Source organism: Oryctolagus cuniculus, chromosome 19 (genome assembly GCF_051225735.1).
Source record: "Oryctolagus cuniculus isolate XC-2025 breed Fujian yellow rabbit chromosome 19, ASM5122573v1, whole genome shotgun sequence".
In the NCBI taxonomy this organism is placed as follows: domain Eukaryota; kingdom Metazoa; phylum Chordata; class Mammalia; order Lagomorpha; family Leporidae; genus Oryctolagus; species Oryctolagus cuniculus.
Window position 1 is genome coordinate 41,656,183 of NC_142885.1, and position 25,040 is coordinate 41,681,222.

Here is a 25,040-nt window from a genome sequence, read left to right on the forward strand (position 1 = left end):
CATTGTGGCCATCTTGGGGGTGAACCACCGGATGAAAGACCACCCTCCTCTCTCTGTGTAACTCTGACTTTTGAATAAATAAATAAATCTTTTAAAAAATAAAGAGTGGGAATAAGAGAGGGAGGAGATGTACAGTTCCACACATGCTCACTTGGACTTATCCCTGAGAGTAAAGCTAGAAAAGTGCCATGGTACTGCAAATCCCATTAAGTTGGCAGGTACCAATGGCATCTTACCAGTTAAAGTGATTAGTTTAAGTTCATAATTGATCATAAAGATAGGATTAAGTGTCAATGGGATCACATAAATAAGACCACTGTCTCCTGATAATAATTGATAGAATTTAAAAGGAAAGAACAGTCCAAAATGGGAAGCAGATACACAGAAGACTCATAAAATAGGAAATGCCCTAAACAGCACTCTGGCATCAGCCCTTAAGGTGTTCAGATCTGGCTAAAAAGCCCATGAAAATTTCTGAAGCATGGAAAGCCAAGACACTATGGCAAAAAAAATGACCTAAATGAAAGATCTCTCTGAGTGAGATCCCAGAGGAAAAAAGGGGCCATTAAAGAAGGAGGTACCTTTCTCTGAAGGGAGGAGAAAACTTCCACTTTGATTATGGCCTGGTCTCAATAAAGTTGGAGTTTGTGAACTCAAGAGGCTTCCATAGCCTTGGCAACTCATGACTAGAGCCTTGGGTGATTACTGATGCCATAGACATGAGTGTCAATTGTTAAATCATAAACAGGAGTCACTGTGCACTTACTCCCCATGTAAGATCTCTGTACTTAATATGTTTTACTACGAGAAATAATGGTAAAACTAGTCTTCAAACATTATTTTATACTTTGTGTGCTTGTGTTGTACAAACTGTTGAAATCTTTACTTAGTATATACTAAGTTGACTTTCTCTATATAAAGATGATTAAAAATGAATCTTACTGAAGAATGGGATGGGAGAGGGAGTAGGAGATGGGATGGTTTTGTGGGTGGGAGGGTGGTTATGTGGGTAAAAACTGCTATAAATCAAAAGTTGTATTTTCAAAATTTATATTTATTAAATAAATGTTTTCTAAAAAAAGTTAAGTAATGTACTAATGTTGCTTTCTTAGCTGTGATATATATTACCATGGTAATCTAGGATATGAACAATTGGGGAAACTGAATGAGGGATATATGAGAACTATCTGCACTATCTTCATGTTTTCTGTAAACGTAGAACTGTCTAAAATAAAACATATATTTAAACATAAAAAAGAAGTAATCTATCTCGTCCTGAGCTTCCTTTTGGATGACTTTTTATTGATGATTAAATTTCTTTACTTCTTCTTGGCCTGTGCAGTTATTCTATCTTTATGGTTGAGTATTGAGAGTTTATATGTTTACATATATTAATCCATTTTTCTAGTTTTTTAAGATTTGTTTATTTATTTGAAAGGCGGAGTTGCAGAGGTGGAGAGAGCGTGAGAGAGGTCTTCTATCCACTGGTTCTCTCACCAGATGGCCTCAGTGGCCAAAGCCTCACTGATTAGAAGCCAGGGGCCAGGAGCTTCTTCCAGATCTCCCACATGCATACAAGGGCCCAAGGACTTGGGCAATATTTTACTGCTTTCCTAGGCTATAGCAGAGAACTGGATCGGAAGTGGAGCAGCCAGGACTTGAACCAGTGGCCATATGAAATGCTGGCACTGCCAGTGGCAGCTTTACCTACTACACCACAGCACAAGCCCCTCTAGGTTTTTTTTTTTTAATTTGTCAGTGTATACTTGTTCATGACAGTTCCCAGTGATCCTGCATATTTCCGTAGTGTGAGTCATAATGTTTCTGTTTTCATCTCTGATTTTATTTATTTAGATCTTCTCAGTAAATAAAGGCTTACTGATTTTTATTAAATTCTTTTATTACAAAGTCAGAGAGATAGACAAACCGAGATCTCCCAAATGCCCACAAGAGCTGGAGACTTGGACAAGCCAGTCAGGAACTGTTGAATTCAATGCAGTGTTTCCTTCATGGGTGGCTGGGACTTGACTACTTGAGCCAACAGCTGCCACCTCCCAGCTCTGCATTAGCAGAGTTGGAATGAAAAATGGAACCAAGACTCAAACCAAGACACTCTGATGTGAAATGCAGGCATCCCAAGTGGCCTCTTAACCACTGAGCCAATTACTTTCGTTTGTGCCTATCAAAAATTTATTTCTATTTTATAATATATTAAAGAAATACATTTTTTAATTTTTTATTTTTTAACTTAGTTGTTTATTTTTGAGGTAACAATTTAAATTTATATTGTCATCAAAGGCTTGTATCTCCCTAGTGGTCTAGTGGCTAGGATTTTAGTCAAAGGGTTAATGGTTCTTAAAAAAAATCTTAAAAAGAAAAATCTGGTCTCAACATAGATGAGGTGTGACCATAACTGAGGTTCCTAATAACCATATTTCTTGTGAGACAAATGATTTATGAACATAAATGAAATTAGTGAAACTACCACTCGACTTTGTAATGTGTGGAGAGGGAAAACCAAGACTACTTCCTACTTTTGTCACTGTTTAGGTAAGAGAATAAAATGTCTTTAATAAAATCAAAAAATAACACTGTATTTGAAGAACAATATGTGAATAAAGATTTTGATTAGAGTGGTTATTACTTAGCAATAAATTATTATTCAAATCATTATTCAAAGCCATTAAACATTTATAGACTCAATAACTAAAATTTAAAATAAATGACTGGGAAAAATGGCACATTTGTTACTTTCATTAGGTGACTAACGATATACTCATATTTGGTAAATTTAATGATCATGTTAGAAGTCAGTTGTTTTCGTATATGACAAATAAGTGAACACAAATTATGTAAACAATTTTATTGGAATGCTTAATAATTAATCATAGAAATAAAATGAGCATCATTTTTGAACAGCAAGCAGAGGGTATTTATTATTTGCAATACTGGACACTAGTGTTTTAAGTGAAAATGTTTAAGACCTCGTATGTGTTGCAGAAGGCAAGATGGCAGAAATCTAGCAGATAATATGTTCTGGATTCTGCAAATTATGGTAGAATCCATGAACTAAAGTTTAACCAACACATCATGTTAGTCACGTGAAAATTTTATTAAAGTTTATTAGATTAATTTCTAAACAAAGTGGAAATCAAAACAGATTATTATTACACATTCAAGGAATTGTTAATGAGGAAGAATGATCATTTAAGCCAAAAACCTGAATTCAGGTAGATAATTCTACCAATGATAATGTAATGCTATACAAAAACATTAACTTCAGATATGGCAATGTAACACAGCGAGTTAAGCCACCACTTGAGATGCCAGTATACCATATGACTGGAGGTTCAAATCCCAGCTGCTCCACTTCTGATCCAGTTCCTTGCTAATGCACCTGAGAAAGCAGTGCAAGATGGCCCAAATATCTGGGCCCCTGCTATCCATGTGGGAGACCAGTTGGGGTTCCAGGCTCCTGGCTTCATCCTAGCCCAGCCCTGGCTGTTGTGCCCATTTGGGAGTGATTCATTGGATGGAAGATTTCTCTCTCTCTCTTTCTCTCTCTCTCTCTCTCACTGTCTCACTCTCTTGCTCTCTCGCTCTCTCCCCTCTTTGTCTGTCACTCTCCCTTTAAAATTAATATATATTTTTCAAAAAAAGAATAATTCTGGCTATATGTACAGTTTATGCTCTTTGTGGGCCTATTTCAGAAAATTGTACAAAATATAAAGCTACCCTTCTGGTATTAAAATAAACACAGCTTAAGATTTATTACTACCTTGTGACACACTGGGGAGAGAAGTGTGCTATATATGAAGAAACCTGAGCTCTCTCATGAGATATTGCCTTTGGTCCCAAAATACCTCTGTGAAATATTTTCCTGTGCACTGTAGATACTTGCAATATTTTGGAAAATAGTATGTATTATAAAAATTCAATGAAGAAAGCTCAAATACTCAGAAAATTACAAAATCTTTAAAATGAAGACTAGAAGTTGAAGGGGAAATATGAAACGTGCCAGGTACAGGGCAAAACTAAGAGAATGACCCAGAGGATTAACCAAAGAAGCAAGCTCTCCCTTCAGAAAGTGAGTGAAAATAGGGCTTCAATTCCCTGTGGTTTGTCCACTTTTCCACAGAGCAAATGGAATAAGAAAGTAGATAACCTGACCACAGGCTCTCAAATATATCTCCCATCTATGAGACCCAAATGATTAGCTATGCTGCACACAAGAAAACAAGCTACCGGGGGCAGGGCCAGAGAAAATTCCACGTCAGATAAACCTTAGATATAGGAATCATATTTAAAAGATTTAATTCAATCCAATGGAGAAAACAGAGAAAATATGTGAAAAGAATAAGAAAGAGGAGACTTAACAAGTTATATATATTATACATTGAACATCAAACTAAACCAAGCTTATGAGAGGACTAAGGAACTGGAATACTGAGTACAGTTAATGCAATCAAATATAAAAGGAGAAAAGGAATATAAATACAAATAGGATTATACATACATGAAAACTATAATGAGAAGGAGTGAAAGACTTCTAAATGTTTCTGTAGAATATATAAAACAGAAAGTTTCTATAATTGAATGGCTGACACGAATCTTTGAATTGAGAAGCGCAGTGTGTCAACACAGAAAATTAATTAAAAGAAACAGCCAAAGTGTACAACTCTAAAAGAGAGACGAACACTTAAAATCAATGAGATAATAAAGACAGGCTACAAAGATAAGGGCAAAATTTCTACAGCTTGTATAAAGTCAAAAATATGGAAATAAATATTACCAGTTCAGAAAGGAATTATAATTAAGGTTAGAATTGAATACTTAGCTAAAATGTCCTACACAAAAAAAGGTATATTAAAATATATTTAAAAATAAAAACACTGGAGTAGGCACTCTGGCAGTGTGGGTAAAGCCACCGAATGCAGCGTCGGCATCCCATATGGGCCCCAGATCAAGTCCCGGCTGCTCCACTTCTGATCCAGCTCTCTGCTCTGGCCTGGGAAAGCAGCAGAAGATGGCTCAAATCCTTGGGCCCCTGCACTTGTGTTGAGACCAGAGGAAGCTCTTGACTCCTGGCTCCTGTGGCCATTTCAGGAGTGAACCAATGGATGGAAGCCATCTCTCACTCTGCCTCTGCCTCTCTGTAACTCTGCCTTTCAAATAAATAAATAAATCTTCTTTTTTAACTTTTATTTAATGAATATAAATTTCCAAAGTATGGCTTATGGATTACAGTGGCTTCCCCCCCATAACGTCCCTCCCACCCGCAACCCTCCCCTTTCCCACTCCCTCTCCCCTTCCATTCACATCAAGATTCATTTTCGATTATCTTTATATACAGAAGATCAGTTTAGCATACATTAAGTAAAGATTTCAACAGTTTGCTCCCAAAGCATAAAGTGAAAAATAATAGATGATTTTTTAAATGATGATGAAATCAAATCAGACGTATTGTCATGTTTAATCCCAGTGAGAGTCAAGTTGGGAATTGATAATTTTTTTTTTACAGAAGATCAGTTTAGTATACATTGAGTAAAGATTTGAACAGTTTGCACCCCCATAGAAACACAAAGTGAAATATACTGTTTGAGTACTCGTTATAGCATTAAATCTCAATGCACAGCACATTAAGGACAGAGATCCTACATGAGGAGTAAGTGCACAGTGACTCCTGTTGTTGACTTTACCAATTGACACTCCTGTCTATGGCATCAGTAATCTCCCTATGCTCCAGTCATGAGTTTCCAAGACTATGGAAGCCCTCAGAGTTCTCCGACTCTTATCTTGTTTAGACAAGGTCATAGTCAAAGTGGAGGTTCTCTCCTCCCTTCAGAGAAAGGTACCTCCTTCTTTGAAGACCTGTTCTTTCCACTGGGATCTCACTCACAGAGATCTTTTTGCCAGAGTGTCTTGGCTTTCCATGCCTGAAATACTCTCATGGGCTTTTCAGCCAGATCCGAATGCCTTTAGGGCTGATTCTGAGTCCTGAGTGCTGTTTAGGACATCCACCATTCTATGAGTCTGCTGTGTATCTCGCTTCCCATGTTGGATCGCTCTCCCCTTTATTTATTCTATCGGTTAGTATTAGCAGGTACTAGACTTGTTTATGTGCTCCCTTTGACTCTTAGTCCTTTCATTATGATCAATTGTGAACTGAAATTGATCACTTGGAGTGGTGAGATGGCATTGGTACATGCCACCTTGATGGGATTGAATTGGAGTACCCTGGTATGTTTCTAACTCTACCATTTGGGGCAAGTCAGCTTGAGCATGTCCCAAATTGTACATCTCTTCCCTCTCTTATTCCCACTCTTATGTTTAACAGGAATCACATTTCAGTTAAATTTCAACACTTAAGAAGAACTGTGTATTAATTACAGAATTAAACCAGTCATATTAAGTAGAACAGACAAAAAAACTACTAAGAGGGATAATGTATTAAGTTGTTCATTAACAGTCAGGGCTATGCTGATCAAGTCAACATTTCTCATAGTGTCCATTTCACTTCAACAGGTTTCCTTTTTGGTGTTCAGTCAGTTGTCACCAATCAGGGAGGACATATGGTATTTGTCCCTTTGGGACTGGCTTATTTCATTCAGCATGATGTGTTCCAGATTCCTCCATTGTGTTGCAAATGACTGCATTTCGTTGTTTCTTACTGCGGTATAGTATTCTAAAGAGTACATATCCCATAATTTCTTTATCCAGGCTACCGTTGATGGGCATTTAGGTTGGTTCCAGGTCAAGGCTATTGTGAATTGTGCTGCGATAAACATTAGGGTGCAGACCGCTTTTTTGTTTGCCAATTTAAATTCCTTTGGGTAAATCCCAAGGAGTGGGAAGGCTGGGTCGAACGGTAGGGTTATATTCAGGTTTCTGAGGAATCTCCAGACTGACTTCCACAGTGGATTGACCAGTTTGCATTCCCACCAACAGTGGGTTAGTGTCCCTTTTTCCCCACATCCTCGCCAGCATCTGTTGTTGGTAGATTTCTGTATGTGAGCCATTCTAACCGGGGTGAGGTGAAACCTCATTGTGGTTTTGATTTGCATTTCCCTGATTGCTAGTGACCTTGAACATTTTTTCATGTGCCTGTTGGCCACTTGGATTTCCTCTTTTGAAAAATGTTTATTGAGGTCCTTGGCCCATCTCTTAAGTGGGTTGTTGGTTTTGTTTTTGTGGAGTTTCTTGATCTCTTTGTAGATTCTGGTTATTAACCCTTTATCTGTTGCATAGTTTGCAAATATTTTTTCCCATTCTGTCGGTTGTCTCTTCACTCTCCTGTTTCTTTTGCAGTACAGAAACTTCTCAATTTGATGCAATCCCAAAAAAATGTTAATTTTGGCTTTGACTGCCTGTGCCTCCCGGGTCTTTTCCAGAAACTCTTTGCCTGTGCCAATATCTTGAAGGGTTTCTCCAATGTTCTCTAGTAACTTGATGGTGTCAGGTCGTAGATTTAGGTCTTTAATCCATGTTGAGTGGATTTTTGTGTAAGGTGTAAGGTAGGGGTCTTGCTTCATGATTCTGCACGTGGAAATCCAATTTTCCCAGCACCATTTATTGAATAGACTGTCCTTGCTCCAGGAATTAGTTTTAGATCCTTGGTCAAATATAAGTTGGCTGTAGATGTTTGGGTTGATTTCTGGTGTTTCAATTCTGTTCCATTGGTCTATCCATCTGTTTCTGTACCAGTACTATGCTGTTTTGATTACAACTGCCCTGTAGTATGTCCTGAAATCTGGTATTTTAATGCCTCCGGCTTTGTTTTTGTTGTACAAGATTGCTTTAGCTATTCGAGGTCTCTTGTGCCTCCATATGAATTTCGGCATCATTTTTTCTAGATCTCAGAAGAATGTCTTTGATATCTTGACTGGGATTGCATTGAATCTATAAATTTCTTTTGGGAGAATGGACATTTTGATGATGTTGATTCTTCCAATCCATGAGCATGGAAGATTTTTCCATTTTTTGGTATCCTCTTCTATTTCTTTCTTTAAGGTTTTGTAATTCTCATCGTAGAGATCTTTAACGTCCTTGGTTAAGTTTATTCCAAGGTATTTGATTGTTTTTGTAGCTATTGTGAATGGGATTGATCTTAGCAGTTCTTTCTCAGCCATGGTTTTGCTTGTGTATACAAAGGCTGTTGATTTTTGTGCATTGATTTTATATCCTGCCACTTTGCCAAACTCCTCTATGAGTTCCAATAGTCTCTTAGTAGAGTTCTTTGGGTCCCCTAAGTAAAGAATCATATCGTCTGCAAAGAGGGATAGTTTGAGTTCTTCCTTCCCAATTTGTATCCCTTTAATTTCTTTTTCTTGCCTAATAGCTCTGGCTAACTTCCAGAACTATATTGAATAGCAGTGGTGAGAGTGGGCATCCCTGTCTGGTACCAGATCTCAGTGGAAATGCTTCCAACTTTTCCCCATTAAATAGGATGCTGGCTGTGGACTTTTCATAAATTGCTTTGATTATATTGAGGAATGTTCCTTCTATACCCAATTTGCTTAGAGTTTTCATCATGAAAGGGTGTTGAATTTTATCGAATGCTTTCTCTGCATCTATTGAGATAATCATATGGTTTTTCTTCTGCAGTCTGTTAATGTGGTGAATCACATTGATTGATTTGCGAATGTTGAACCATCCCTGCATACCAGGGATGAATCCCACTTGGTCTGGGTGGATGATTTTCCTGATGTGTTGTTGTATTCTATTGGCGAGAATTTTATTGAGGATTTTTGCATCTATGTTCATCAGGGATATTGGTCTGTAATTCTCTTTCAGTGCTGCATCTTTCTCTGGCTTAGGGATTAAGGTGATGCTGGCTTCATAGAAAGAATTTGGGAGGATTCCATCTTTTTCAATTGTTCTGAATAGTTTGAGAAGAATAGGAGTCAGTTCTTCTTTAAATGTCTGGTAGAATTCAGCAGTGAATCCATCTGGTCCTGGGCTTTTCTTTGTTGGGAGGGCCTTTATTACTGTTTCAATTTCTGTCTCAGTTATGGGTCTGTTTAGGTTTTCGATGTCTTCCTGGTTCAATTTAGGTAGGTTGCATGTGTCCAGGAATCTATCCATTTCTGATAGGTTTCCCTGTTTGCTGGCATACAAGTCCTTGTAGTAATTTCTGATGATTCTTTTTATTTCTGTGGTGTCTGTTGTTATGTTTCCTTTTTCATCTCTGATTTTGTTGATTTGGGTCTTTTCTCTTCTTTTTTTAGTTAGTTGGGCCAATGGGGTGTCAATTTTGTTTATTTTTTTCAAAAAACCAGCTCTTCGCTTGGCTGATTTTTTGTAATGTTTTTTTGGCTTCAATCCTGTTAATTTCTTCTCTGATTTTAATCATTTCTCTTCTCCTACTAGATTTGGATCTGGTTTGTTGCAGTTTTTCTAGGTCCTTGAGATGCACTGAAAGCTCATTTGTTTGGTGTCTTTCCAATTCTTGATATAGGCCCCTATTGCTATAAACTTGCCTCTCAATACTGCTTTTGCTGTATCCCATAAGTTTTGATATGTTGTGTTGTTATCCTCCTTTACTTCCAGAAAGTTTCTGATTTCTCTTTTGATTTCTTGAATGACCCAGTGTTCATTCAGGAGCATGTTGTTCAGTCTCCATGTGTTTGCATACTTTCTGTGGTTTCCTGGGTTGCTAATTTCCAGCTTCATTCTGCTGTGGTCTGAGAAGCTGCATGGTATGATTCTAATTCTTTTAAATTTGCTGAGACTTGCTTTATGACCTAGTATGTGATCAGTCCTAGAGAAGGTTCCACGCACTGCTGAGGAGAATGTAAAGTCTTTAGATGTAGGACTGAAAGTTCTGTAGATATCTGTTAGATCCATTTGGGCAATAGTGTCGATTAAATCTGCTGTTTCCTTGTTGATCTTCTGTCCAGATGATCTGTCTATTTCTGAGAGTGGAGTATTGAAGTCCCCCAGTACTATTGTATTGGAATCTAAGTCTCCCTTTAAGTCCCTTAACATATCTTTTAAATAGACCGGTGCCCTGTAATTAGGTGCATATACATTTATAATAGTTACATCTTCCTGTTGAATTGAACCCTTAATCACTATATAGTGCCCCTCTTTGTCTCTCTTAATAGTTTTTGTATTAAAGTTTATTTTGTCTGATATTAATATGCTACACCTGCTTTTTTTGGTTTCTGTTGGCATGGAATATCTTTTTCCAACCTTTCACTTTCAGTCTGCATGCATCTTTGTTAGAGAGATGTGTTTATTGTAGGCAACAAATAGTTGGGTGTTGTTCCTTAAGCCAGTCAGCCAGTCTGTGTCTTTTAACTGGACAGTTCAGGCCACTAACGTTCAATGTGACTATTGATAAGTAGTAGCTTTGCCCTGCCATTTGCCAAAGATATTTTCTGATATATGTTTTGAACTTCCTGTGATCTTTTGCTGTGAGATTTCCTTCATTTACCTTCTTTCATATTGATGACCATGTTTCTGTGTTTCTGAGTGTAGCACATCTTTAAGCATCTTTTGCTGGGCTGGACGAGTGGCCACAAAGTCTTTCAATTTCTGTTTGCTATGAAAGGTCTTTATTTCACCTTCATTCACAAATGAGAGCTTAGCAGGATATAATATTCTGGGCTGGCAATTTTTCTCTCTTAGCACCTGTGCTATGTCTCACCATTCCCTCCTAGCCTGTAGTGTTTCTGATGAGAAGTCTGCTGTGAGTCTGATTGGAGATCCTCTGAGAGTAATCTGACGTTTCTCTCTTGCACATTTTAGGATCTTTTCTTTATGTTTCACTGTGGTGAGTTTAATTACAACATGTTGTGATGAGGATCTCTTTTGGTCAGGTTTATTGGGGGTTCTATGAGCTTCCTGTACTAGGATGTCTCTGTCCTTCTCCAAACCCGGAAAGTTCTCTGCTAGTATCTCACTAAAAAGGCCTTCTAATCCTTTCTCTCTCTCCATGCCTTCAGGAACTCCTAGAACCCAAATGTTGGTTTTTTTTTAATAGTATCCTGTAGATTCCCAACAATATTTTTTAGATTTCTAATTTCCTCTTCTTTTCTTTGGTTTGACTGTATCCTTTCCTGTTCTCTATCTTCTAAGTCCGATATTCTCTCTTCTGTTTCACCCATTCTGTTTTTAAGGCTTTCTAATGTGTTTGTCATTTGATCTCTTGAGCTCTTCATTTCATTTTGATTTCTCTTCACTATCACACTTTCCTGCTCTACTAGTTTCTGCGTTTCATTTTGATTCTTCCATAAAATTTCATTTTCACAAGAGAGATTTTCAATCCTGTCCAATAAGGATTTCTGTAGTTCAAGGATTTGCTTTTGAAAACTTCTAAATGTTCTTATCATAAATTTTTTGAAATCCGTATCTTGCATTTCTTCTATCTCATCATCTTCATAATCTTGGCTTGGGGTGTTTTGTTTATTTGGAGGTGTCATAGTGTCATCATTGATCTTGTTCCCTCGATTTCTGTGTTTATTGCTTGGCATGGTTAATTCTTTTTCCCTCACTGTGAGGTTTTTTTTTTATACTATGTCCGTGTTAAGTGGACTGCCTGCTGTTGGGGGAGCCTTGGAGGCTTGAGATGGGTGTGGCCTGAGAGCTCTGCTTGGTTCTTCAGGGTTACAGGTGTGCAAAGTTGACACCCTCAGGTTATGCGTGGTAAATCTCTCTTTATTTATTAATTCATTTATTTATTTCATTTTATTTTTATTCAGGAGGTAAGTAATACTGCAAGGCTGAGCAGAATGGATGGTATTTAGCTTCAGATCTCTGGCTTCTACCCAAAGAGTCTGTGCAGGCTCCGTTTCTCCTGCGGACTCCCACTGGGTTGCCTAGGCTACTGAATTGTAGCCTTAACTCTCCCCTTTTATTATGTATATCCCAGCTCTTTGTCTCTTGCTCGCCTTTGCAAGGTTGGTGGAGAGAGGAACTTGTCTGTACCAGTACGCCCCCACCTTTTTTTTTTTCTTTCTCTCCTGTAGTCAGTCTGTTGAACTTTCCCGCTTCAAAGCCTGCTTCCCTTTAAAATTCTGTCCGCCGTTTCCCCGCCAATGTCTCCGGTTACTGAGCTCACCTCCACTTCCAGCGCCGATGTGTGGACTCGGAGCCCTGGGCGTCTCTCCTCTCCTCGCTGGTGTCTGTGTCACATCGACTCCCCTTCCCGCACTGGCCTCATGTAGCATTTTAGAAGGCACCTGTATGATTTTGTAAAACATGTATCCCTTTTAGGCCTTTGGGTCTTTTTACTAAGTCCAAAAAAAAATTTAGAGTTTTTGAATGTTAAGGATGCCACGGCTTAAAATATCAGGTTGAAACAGGACCTCTTAATATCATGACATGGAGCTGGCACTGTGATGTAGCAGTTAAAGCCACCACCTGTAGTGCCAGCATCTGATATGGGCGCTGGTCCTGACTGCTCCAGTTCTGATCGAGCTCTCTGCTATGGCCTGGGAAATCAGTAGAAGACAGCCCAAGTCCTTGGGCCTGGGCCACTGAACCCTCGTGGGGGATCCAAAGGAATCTCCTGGCTGTTGGCTTTCTATCAGCCAGCTTCCAGCCATTGTGGCCAATTGGGGAGTGATCCAATGGATGGAAGACCTCTGTCTCTCTCTATCTGCTTCTCCTCCTCTGTGTAACTCTTAGAAATAAAATAAATATTCTAAAAAATCATGAAAATATAGATCAGATTTTAATCAGCTAAAAAATGATCATACAAACCTTTAATATAAGTATATATTTATACAAAACCTAACTCTTTTAGCACTCAGCTGTTTTTAAAAAAATTAACTTAATGAGACAGAGAACACAAAGATTATCTCAATAGGTTACAAAATACTGTTTTCAAATATCTACTAACTTACTGGTGTTTTTAAATCACATTGCCTTAACAGAGGATTTTAATTTCATATCAATCAAATAAAATTGATTGATAGCATTTGTATCCAAAAAAATCTTTGTTTTACAGCATTTTATGAGTTTTAACACCTTTTGCAACTTACTTAAACCTTCTTATCTTTCTCATTTTAGTCTAAAGTAGCCATTAATTGTAAGAATTATTCAAAGTAGTTCTTATAAGCCATGTTTTCCTTATTATTTCCTTATTATTATTATTTCCTTATTATTTTCCTTATTATTTCCTTATTATTTTTTAAAAAGTCTCTATCTTAACTTTTTTCACTAAGAAACACATATTTATCTTGGACTACTTTTTTCCATCTGCTGTTTTTCTTGATTTACATTGAAATAATCCTTTTAAAATCTCAAACAAGAAAACATTTTAAAATAAAAGAACATACCCAATTACAACCTTAGTTACATTTAAGCAGTTTTGAATTATTTTTATTTATAAACAGTTTATTAAAACTTATTTGCCAACAAATTCAAATTGTTTCATAAAACATAAAGTTTTACGGATGACTGTGGGCTAAGATTGGGTGTGCTACATGGGCAAGAAGCCCACTGGTGGTTGTTAACTCACATTTAGGAAACTTTTAAGAAACACTGCCCTAGGAAGTTGGCTTTCCTCCTCCACTCCCAGCAAAGGTGTGGAATTAACACACCACAAATCAAAAAGATCAAAACAGTCTAGACAGCCACTCTCTATTTTTTCCCAAGATATTACAGCTAGAAAGGAGAAGAGTAGAGTTTGACCCTTTAGGATCTTATTCAATCAAAAACATCAATTTCATACTACATTTATTATTTGACAGTTTTATGAATCAAACTAAAAGTCCCAAGGTCAGAGACTCAGTTGAGTCAAAATAGTCCTTTTGATATTTTATAGGTAATTTCACTTAATTTACCCCCAGTAAACTCTGTTTTAGAGGAAAGGAAGGAGGAGAAGGAGAAACAATGGGAAGGACTGGACTCCATCTCCTTATAAGCCCCAGTCTGAATACAGACTGTGTGCTGAGCCCTTAGCTTTTTGAGCTGCTTAACTGACATGCCAGGTATATTTTTTCCAGTAAACCATGTAACCTTGTTTACCACAGTTCTCTGTTCTCTGTCTTACATCAGAACTCTTTTTTTTTTGCATAGAGACAAGAACCTATTCCACTATCTCTACTAACAGTATTTTATCACCAAACCTCTTTGGGCATGGGCTTCTTAGCTCTACAAGACCAACCCAACCCCATATGGGAGGCTATGATAATCAATAAAGAGAGTATCTGTGAAAACTCAGCACTAAGATAGACACCCCAGAGAAGCTCCAAGTAGGGAAGACTCTGCCTCCCCCAGATTCCTGAATCTGCCCTCCCACCTGTTGCTGCGTGCCATGCCTATGACCCCAGCACACTCAGTCTGAGTGACTGATGGGAATTTTATCTATGTATCTCATAAATGCAGAGAGCCTGCTGTGCTCATGCCCTGCCCCTCATAGGGCCCTAGCCCCAGTAAGGCCCTCAGGATACCCATGATCTACCTGCTTCCTTGCCAAGCTCTGCCTTGCCAGTCAGAGCTGAAGGACCTAGGGAAAGTCTCTAGGCCACCGCTCAGTATCTGACAGTTGTGGTTTGATCTCAATGCTCCACTCTGATGTCCCACAAGATTACTACAGCAACTCTGGGAGTTGCCATCCATGGCAGGTCCTCCAAACCAATTGAACCTGGGATCCTACCAGTTCTGATGGTCAGTACTCCTAAGACTAGTTCTTTTTTTTTTTTTTTGACAGGGAGAGTGGACAGTGAGAGAGAGAGACAGAGAGAAAGATCTTCTTTTTTCCATTGGTTCACGCCCCCAATGGCCGCTGCAGCCAGTGCACTGCGGCCGGCGCACCGCGCTGATCCGAAGCCAGGAACCAGGTGCTTCTCCTGGTCTCCCATGCAGGTGCAGGGCCCAAGGACTTGGGTCATCCTCCACTGCACTCCCGGGCCACAGCAGAGAGGTGGACTGGAAGAGGAGCAACCTGGACAGAATCCGGTGCCCCAACCGGGACTAGAACCCGTTGTTCTGGTGACGCAGGTGGAGGATTAGCCTAGTGAGCTGTGCTGCTGGCCCCTAAGACTAGTTCTTGTGCTCCACTAGGTTCCGTTGTGCTTTCAGGGTTGGGGTCCTGCACCTCAGAGGAGAGCCACCACCCAAGGAACAGTGGTCCATTGGTGCCAAGGAATTTCACTCTACCAACTGGTGACAGGGAACATGCCCCTGAAGACAAAGGAGGTAGAAAACCCACCTTCTGATCCCAGAAGAGCCCCAGAAAATAGTAGTAGTATTCATCTAACAAGACAAAACACCAAAGTTTCTTCATAGGAAGCAGTTTTTCATTATCAAAAATACTGAGCCCTGAACAAAGAAGGGTTTTCCCTTTGTCTCCCTTATATGGTTACCTTTCTGCATTTGATTGGATATTCTAATGTTACATGGCACCCTCAGGATTGATACAATACTGCACATGCATGCCAATGTAGTTATGGAAATTTTTGTTTTGCACACACACTGAACAGTAAGCTGTCTGGTAAGTACATTGCTCAGTATTAATGATCAGAACTTGAAATGGTTACATATAAGCAGATAGGGACTGCAGTTGAAGCATTCATAGATAAGCAGATAACAACTACATTTCATTCCCAGGACAGATGCCCCCTTTTTTCTTCTTCTGACCTTGGCACATCGTAAACTCCTGAAAGGACCAAGGCAATTTCTTAGACCTTCAGGGAATTCTTCCACACTGACTCTCAAACATGACACCCCCACAGGGTTCTCTCATCCTTCCTTCAGATTGTGCTGGAATGGATTCAAGGTAGGAAAATAATTCCAAGTAGGATGGTGTCCTGGCCTACACTGAGTCATGGGGACACTCCTGCAGAGACTGTGTGGCTTCATGGAATCAGCATGTGCTCTGCTCATGCTGCCTTCCCTGACCAAGCAGAATTTGCCCATATAGGGAGCTCATAAGTCTCCCGTGAGCCCCCGCTTATGTCCACCCCTCTTCTCTACCATCTAGCTGACTTCCCTTTGATTCACTCCTTCTTTTGCATGGACAAGCATAGATCTCACCCATCACACAGGCAAGCACATGCCCTATACTGGTCCATAGGAATCTGTGAATCTGATATTTTGACTTTTAGAAACCACCTTGCCTCATCTAAACAGCCTGTACACAAAGGAAATAATGTATCCATTTACATGGTTGGAAACCTGTGCTGAGGGTCAGGACCCTCTGCAAGCCTCACCACTGAGTTACAATATTCTACAGTATCATCTGGATACTGTTGAATTGACTCACTTTGAAAGAAAAGCTTTGCAAAGCAATTTAATTCTATCCAGATCACCTTACAAAATGCTGGAGCTGCAGGCCCCCTGGGATGGAGGTGGTGACTGATGGTTCATGAAAGATGTAGCAGGGCCATTGTCCATGAATGCTGCAGCAGGGCTGTCCATGAAGTAGGGCATGGAGGTCCATCGAGGAAAGAGGGTGCCCTGTGGCAACCAAGTTGAACTTTAGGGCATATCACAAAGTAATACTGATATAACCAAGCAAAACTCCAATACCAAAACCCAGAGCTGGAGTGCAGTGAAGCAGACCCCACCCCTGCTCTCTTCCATTCAACCAGGTTCACTGCCGCAGCATCACTGCCAGTCACTGCCCCTTTTCACTGGGTCCTGACCACGCATGGGCGTTCTGGAAGCCAGGGCAGAAAAATACTGTCACTACCCTTCACTGCCTGTGTCTGCTAATGTGGGAAAGGAACATTCCAATACTAGGAAACTCACAGTCATAGTGAACTAAATAAGAGAAATCCCAAGACATAGGGTATCCATGTCCAGGACCAACACAGCCCCTCATCACTGAAGCTCCTTATTTTCATATTAAGAGCAGAAAAAGAAGAGAAAAAAGGCACCCTCCACATAGACAGTGCCATCTACTCTAGGGAGAACTTTCTCAAGTGTTTCCTGGTCTGTCTCTAGTTCTTAGAACATTGGGCATGATATATGGTCTCATCTTCCTCACAGAAAAACTGCTTTCAATCTCAGAGAGAAGAGACAGCCAGGGAAACAGAAATCTCATCCACAGTCAGCCAGTTCATGAAGCAGAGCTGCAGTGGGAGGGGAGCCGCAATCTTGATTGTTTACAATCTCCAATGCAGGCGCAGGATGTGCTTCAACACCTACACACAAACATCAGTTGTGGGGGCCACCCCAACAAGGATCAAAAAACACAGTGGTTCAGAGTGACTTCCCCCTCATCGGGCATGAGGCACAGCAATGAGGAAGGCTGAACAATGCAGGCCCAGGCACTTTGGGGTGACAAAGGAACAGAGAAACTGGCCCCAGGGGTATGTCTTAGTATTATATCAACGCCCAGGCAGCTACCTCCCTAAGTACCTGCCTCCTTAAGCTTCCAGAAATAAACAAAGCTCTAGAAGGTGGAGCCATCAGGGAAATGCAAATCAAAACCACAATGAGTTTTCACCTCATGCCAGTTAGAGTGGCCCTCATACAGAAATCAACAAACAACACGTGCTGGAGAGAATGTGTGGAAAAGGGCATTCTAACCCACTGTTGCTGGGAATGTAAACTTTAAAGCCACTGTGGAAAACTGTATGGAGATACCTCAAAAATCTGAATATAGACCTAACCATTTCACTCCTGAGAATTTATCCCAGGGAAATGAAATCAAGAAACAAAAGATCTATCTGCATCTCCATGTTTATTGCAGCTAAATTCACAATAGTTAAGACATGGAAGTAACATAAATGTCCATCAACCAAAGATTGGATAAAGAATTTGTTCAATATGTACACTATGGAATATTACATGGCAGTAAAAATAGGATGAAATACAGTCCTTTGCAACAAAATGGAGCAAGCAGGAAAACCTCATAGTTAGTGAAATAACCCAGTCCCAAAGAGACAAACACCATATGTTCTCCCTGATTTGTGAAAATTAATAGCATATTTAAATGAAAGCTATAGAGACGAAATTGTCACTTTTATAATCAGTGTCTTCAATGGTCCTTGACCTGACTGTTGAGGGACAGACTACCATTGTGACTTTTTACTGTGTATATCCTTTTTGTTTCATTTGGTTTGGTTTTTTTCTCTGTTTTCTTTCTTTCAATCTCATTTCTATTTTTTATACTATATGCTGAACTCTCTATGTAATATAGATTTAATCATATGTATTTTAAGACAATTGGAAAAAGACCTCAGTTAAAAATTAGAGGGGAATAAGAGATGGAGGAGGTAGTCTATAACTGTAAAATAGTAAAGTTCTGCACACAGTCATACAGACTTACCTCTAAGGATACAAAATAAACTTGACATGGGTCTCCAAACCAATGAGAATCAGTGGCATAAATGCCATCTTCACTGTTAAAATTATCATATTAAATGTTAAAACCAACATATAGCCAGCACCGCGGCTCACTAGGCTAATCCTCCACCTTGCGGTGCCAGCACACCGGGTTCTAGTCCCAGTAGGGGTGCCAGATTCTGTCCTGGTTGCCCCTCTTCCACGCCAGCTCTCTGCTGTGGCCCAGGAAGGCAGTGGAGGATGGCCCAAGTGCTTGGGCCCTGCACCCCATGGGAGACCAGGAGAAGTACCCGGCTCCTGCCATCGGATCAGCGCGGTGCGCCAGCCGCAGCACGACGGCCACAGCGGCCATTGCAGGGTGAACCAACGGTAAAAGGAAGACCTTTCTCTCTGTCTCTCTCTCTCACTGTCCACTCTGCCTGTCAAAATAAATAAATAAATAAATAAAATTTAAAAAACAACATATAGATCAGTCCATCATGGAAAGCGGTCCACACAGCAGATGCCTAGAATGACATTCAATGTAAACAACACTCTGACCTTAGAATCAACCCTTAAGGCATCCTGGTTGGGTTGAAAGGCCTGTGAGATCAGTGCAGGCATGGAAAGCCAAGACTTGTGACAAAACTATCCTACATGGAGGATCTCTGTGAGACCTCAGGGGAAAAAAAGGGTCTTCAACGAAAGATACCATAATCTGAAGGGAGAACATCCACTTTGCTTATAGCTGTGTTCAAATACTAATGGAGTCCATGGTCACAGAAGGCTTAAATAGCTTTAGCCAATGGCAAGAGCCTCAGACAATCACTGACATCATAAAAAAAAGTGTCAACTGTTAAAAAAAAAAAGCAACAGTAGTCACTGTGCACTTGCTCCTCATGTAGGAACTCTGTCCCTAATGAATTGTAATATGAGAATCAGCTGCAGACATTCTTCCCAAAACTGAACACTGTATGTTCTATATGTGCCTGAGTGCAAATTGTTCAAACCTATGCTTAGCATGGAGTTAGCCATCTGTATATAAAGACATACTAAATACTAAATATGAACCATAATGAAGAAGGAGATGGGAGACGGAGAGGCAGGTGGGATGGGAGCTGGGATGGGGCTGGTAAATGGAAAAGAACCATTATATTCCTAAAATAGTATCTATGAAAAATGCATTCAAAATAAAAACTAAAAAAAAAAAAAACTTACCCTCAATCCTTCATCAGAACCATTTTACAGAGGCCCAGGCTTTACTGAGTACTACAATTCAGCTTTGGAGCTAATGCGGGAAGGGAACAACCTGTCCCCTGGGAATAAAAGCACCTGAACCCAGCCAGGGGCTTTCCCAGCCAGTTATCCCAATGATGACAGGGCCAGACTCAGTGCAACAGGAAGCCTACATGAAAAAATGGGTACCCAAAACAAAAGGGGATACTACAATTCAAGAACCAATTAAAAACTCCAGTAAGAACAGCCTTGAATAGAAAGAAAATCAATTATCCCAGTGCAGATGAAGGGCCAGGCCTGTGAACCACAGGTGAAATTTGAGAAACTGAATCTACATGAAATCAACTTTCCTATGTGACCTTGTGTTACATAAATATTTATGAACAGAAATGGACTTAAACAAATATTTGGTGTGATGCCCAAATAAAAAGTGCTATGGGAGTTCATGGTAATATTTAAGGGTTACATTTATGTTACAGGAATGAAATTGCAAGAGAAATTTAAGTTACTCATAGAGTTCTGTAGTTGACAATAAAATTCAACAAAACGAGGCAAAAATAGTAAACACCTAATGCATTAAATCATACCTGGAAAAACATTATTTTTGGAAGACAATAAAAATAATTGGATCATTCATCAGAACACACAGCTTTTGTTCTGGAATCCTGTCGGTGTATCCACCATTGACTCAAGGTGGGAAGGAGGTGTTGGCCCACTTCCCCTCTAGGCTTTTCTCTACTGCTAAGAATCACCAAGATGTCTGCTATGTGGGAAATTCCCCTGTCAGACAAGGAGCCTGACACATGGGGATGCAGCCCTGGCTTGGAACCAGGGTACCTGAGGAAAACAGCATTTCGTCACAGGCAGGACAACACTTTATCTTCAGTAAGTGGACAGGACTGTTCTCTGTAAACCTAACATTCACTACAGAACAGGCAGGGGTGTGGATTCTGCCATGGAAGTGAAGCTCAACCCTTCCCGCTCATCCTACCTTCCCAGGGTCCTCTCCTGGTGAGACCCTGCCTTCTGCCTCCTGGATGTCTTGGCCTCCCTCTGTATTTGCATTATTTCCAATCCTGAGGACAGAAAATGAACACATTATGTATCAATTAAAACAGCGAGCAATTTTTTGTTCACTCAATAATTTAGCTTCAGAACTAAAGAAACACCCTTCAAATATCTGCCAAATACAGTACTGGTGGTTCAAGAGAAATTACTCCTTCATTTGTTCCATACATCATTCTCTAAAGAACAAGCCTTCAGCTGTGAGGGGGAGGCCTGTGCAGGTTTACTTGTGGAAGGCTGGGCACAATTAAGGAGGAACAGGAAAATTCTTACCCAACTGCCTTGAGCCTTTTCCCAAACAGCCACCTGAAGAAGCAAACACATCAGAAAATGGAAGTTGATGGATACTAACAGGCACCTAAATCATCTGCATAAGGGGATGAAGGACTCTGCAATGACAGGGCAGGATGCAGATTACCTGGTCTCTGACAATGGACAACTGTTGCTCCAATGTCCCTGCAGATCTTGAGTTTTTCTCCTGTGAATGAAATTCACATTCATCAGAAAAAGAACATTTTCACTATGATTTCTCATCATCTGCCCATGTAACCATTATCCTCACACATGTGCACAATACATGCACACAGATCAAATATATTGATTACAAAGACACAGTGGAATTTATGCCGTGGCTCTACCATTTCCCTTTCCAGAATAGAAACCTCCAAGGGTTCTGAGTTGATGCAGTCTCCCTAACTGTTCTATCTCCCTAATGCATCTTCCCTCATATAGCTTTTCGCATAAAGCCCTGTTCTCCTTTTTCTGATATCTTCCCATATTTCTTGGAGTGCCAACACCTAGATTAACAGAATGACACCTTCGTTTTTCATGGATGTCACCTGACTTACAGAAAACTGCCTTCCTAAGGACAATGGCAGCTTTCACCACCCCCAGCAACATTCACGTGAGCCAAGCCTCCACAGCATTTGGCCAGCATTAGGGATCAGCATGTGCTAAGTAACCAACAACCTTTGTCAATTAGTAATATTTCACTTGCAGTGTTGTTTTTCCTGGTGTGTGTTCTTGCTCTCTGTCTTCAGATCATTTGTATGCATTTCTATGTTTATCAGGCCTATGCATTATACAGAGGTAAAACAGAATCCAATACAGATACCTGTGGTGCTGGGTGTTCAGTCTGAACCCACTTGGATTTTGTCATTTCTTCTTCTGCCAGTTTCAGATTTTCCTTTATCTCACAGCTGCTCTCCTTTCCAGCAGCTCCTGCTGTTCCCTTGCCAGCTCCCTACAATGACAAGAAAGTGTGTACTTCCCAGAAACCCATGTGGTAGTCTGCCACTCTGATCTTCAATTAGTCTGAGGCTTTGATTCCAAGACCCTATCCTTGCATTCCCTAGAAACACACAATCACAAAAACACAGTGCAAGGAAGAATTGAAGCCTTGCTTTGAAGGACAGTGGAAAATCAGAGTGTGGCTTGCTGGCAAATTCTCTGCAATTCAAAACGTTGCCTCAAAACTCTGCACTGCTACTCATGAGTTAAGAAGTCAATGAGTACGCACAGTGTCATCACATGCATGGTAGCTGAGGCCCTCATGCAAGGAACACTCACTCTCCTTCAAGGTGGAAAACAAGGCCTGACTGATTAATCTCATTTGAATGACGGGTCTTTATTCTTTCACTCCTCTTGGGGAGTTCTGGTACTCAAACAGAGGATGGCACAACAACACTGACAACCCAGAACCACAGAGATCCAGCCTGAGACATGGAATGTGACTTCATTGGGCCTACAGGATATCATCTCAGTATGTCACTGGGTGAGGATGATCCCAACTTGCTACTGCCATTGGCCATTCACCTGCACCAAGTACCCATTTTTCTGTATGTAGAGAGAGAACCACAAAAGACTTAGGCTGTTCTATGCTTTTTAGCCAACGATGTGTCTTTTATGAAAGGTAATGTGGCTGGGGAGGACAGTGTGCTAGGATGGAAAGCTAAAGAGAAAGAAACATGCACCCAGTCTCAAAAATCCATAAATAAGTACAACAAGCTTTTATAATTGAAATAGCAAAGCAAGATCCAGAGATCAAAGCAGGAAGATTGCAAAACAGTGTGTTGACCAAAAGTGGCCCTGATTGTGGTAGAAGCTCTTCTCAAGAATGTGATCCACACATTCTTCATAGAAGGCACTTGCACTTCCTTATCCATTTTCTTGCACTCTAAATTTCTCAAAGAGTGTCAGATTCGTCTCAACTACGTAAAATGACCTTCTTGTTAGCCTATTGCAGAACTCATGCAATAAAAATGTACTCTGGATACTGTTTACTTATTGTCAACACATTGAAGCTGTTTGGATTGTGGGTCAACTTGGACCTGACGATTTGCTTAGAATAAGTTGAGGAGAAGGGTGAGGGTCGTGGTGACAGAAAGCTATACTCCACCTTCTCCGTGTCAAAAAACATCATTTTTTCCATCGTGCGCTTTCTTCCCTAAAAACAGCATACCTTCTTGCAGTTTCCGCACACTGCATTTCAGGTTCTCTGCTTCTCTGGCTCCGCTTCGTTTACGTCTCAAGACATTAAGACAAAGGTGAGAAGAGAGGTTCGACAAGTTCTGATTGTACAACATCCTGAGTGTCTCAATTTGCTTTTTCTTAAAGTGGTTGGTTAATCAGACATCACGGATTTCCTACTAGAAAACGAGTCTTTAAGACCCTTGAAAGGGAAGGCATTTTATTCGGTTCTCAGATTTATGTCAACTAGAGGAGGAACATTTGTTAGTTCCTCCCTCTTGATAGTCAGCTGAGATTTTCCTGCTAAACCTCCTCGTCTTCTGACGTCACATTCACTTGCCTGACATGTGAACTGCTAGTGTCAAACATGCACACTCATGACTTAAGGCCCAACAGGAAATCCCATGTACACATCACAGCATTTGGACTTTCTAAGATAGAACCTACTGCCCTGCTTCTAATCTGAAGTGTACAATGGGAATCCTACAGTAAGCTTAGGCAGTTTACCTTTCTGTGTCCTGATGCGTTCCTTGAAATCGCATCCTTCCATTGCTCTGAACATAGTTCTCCACCATCTGATTACAGGAGAGAGAGAGAAAACATGGAATAAAATTTCCTTTGAAACACGTGGTGATAAACAGAAAACGTGAAAGGTCAAGGATCCCTAGCCCTCAGTAGCTTTCTATTTCAGGGGAAAGATCTTGATGCAGGTCAGGGATAGGAGAACTGTCCAGCATGTAAAGAAGTGAGGAACAAAAAGACACCACCTTGAGCCATGACCCTTTAGTGCATCCTCCATGTTTCTGCTTAGGATGGAAAGGGATAGAGGACTCGATGATGGGCAAAGGAAAGAAGGTGGAACATTGTCCAAGTCCAATCACGCAAGTAAACTGTCCGAAAGGTGCAAAAAGGCAAAGAAAAAAAAAAGGCAACCTCTCCGTTCACATCGAGAAGTTCCTATTCTCTATTAGGAGAAGTAGGGGCTGCTCGACTTGGCTTGATCTCCTCTTCCTTCCACATGTAGTTTCACAGTCTCTACATGCAGGCTGCCAGGCAGTGCTGAGTGTTGTGCTGATTACCCAGGTTTTGATAATGACACATACTTCCCGGTTCACTGACTTCAGAAAGGCACTGTAGAATTAGTACGACCGTTGAGCTGTCTCATGGTTAGGGTGTCATTTCCAGGAAACCGGGATCTATGTCTGGAAAACCGTCTCAGTGTCACGACTTTCTTAAGGTAGAGCTCAACAATAGGGCAGGCAGCAAAGATCCACTTTCTAGAAGGTGACATTTGCTAGGTTGCCCTTGAACTCCATTGTCCGTGGTTTGGACTGAAAGGATTCCCAATTTGCTAGCTGCCCCAATAGTGATTTCCTACAAAATTCAAGGAGGCATAGGAGATAGCGAATGCCTTCCCTTCTGGCCACCCTTGCAAGCCCGCCAGCCAGCCATTGTATTCTACTGAGGCCCTGTGTGCAAGGATGTGCTAAAAGGTGCAAAATACAAAGCAGGGGGAGGCACTATCCCTACTCTAACAAGCTCACAGTTGGGCACAAGCTACGATCCTAGACAGGACATAGCAACTCTTGCCTCGGGCTGGAGAAGGAGTAATACGAAACTTGAGTCTTGAATCTGCATAACCAATACAAGTCCATAAATCTTGAATCTCTGTAGAGAGTTGCATAGGTTTTGCTGGGCACCAAGAATACACTAGGAACAAAGGAGAGGAGGAAATGCACTGGACTACATTGGAGCCTGCAGGGGATGATCTCATTTTGTCACTGGGTGAGGAAGATCCCCACTTGCCAGCACCAATGACCATCTACCTGAACCAAGTCCCCATCTTTTCTGTAGGAGGATAGTACCACAGCAGACTTAGGTTGTTCTAGGCATTTTAGCCAATGTTTTGTCTTTCATGAAAGCTAATGTGGCTGGGGGGCACTGTGTGCTGGGATGGAAAGCTAAAGGGAAAATAAACATGCACCCTATCCTATCCAGATAAGGAAGTGAATCACCCTGTCTCAGTCTCCACAATACACCAATAA

General features: G+C 40.5%; 1 protein-coding gene across 1 annotated transcript in view; it reads right to left on the reverse strand.

The window, feature by feature from the left end:
* LOC138842995 (uncharacterized) overlaps positions 1-25,040 on the reverse strand; it is a 123,463-nt gene that overhangs the window by 43,105 nt on the left and 55,318 nt on the right. The window contains 7 exon segments of the mRNA XM_089321135.1: positions 12,065-12,185; positions 16,263-16,410; positions 20,453-20,537; positions 20,800-20,832; positions 20,945-21,004; positions 21,641-21,769; positions 22,988-23,570. The gene's annotated coding sequence lies outside the window, so the exon portion shown is untranslated.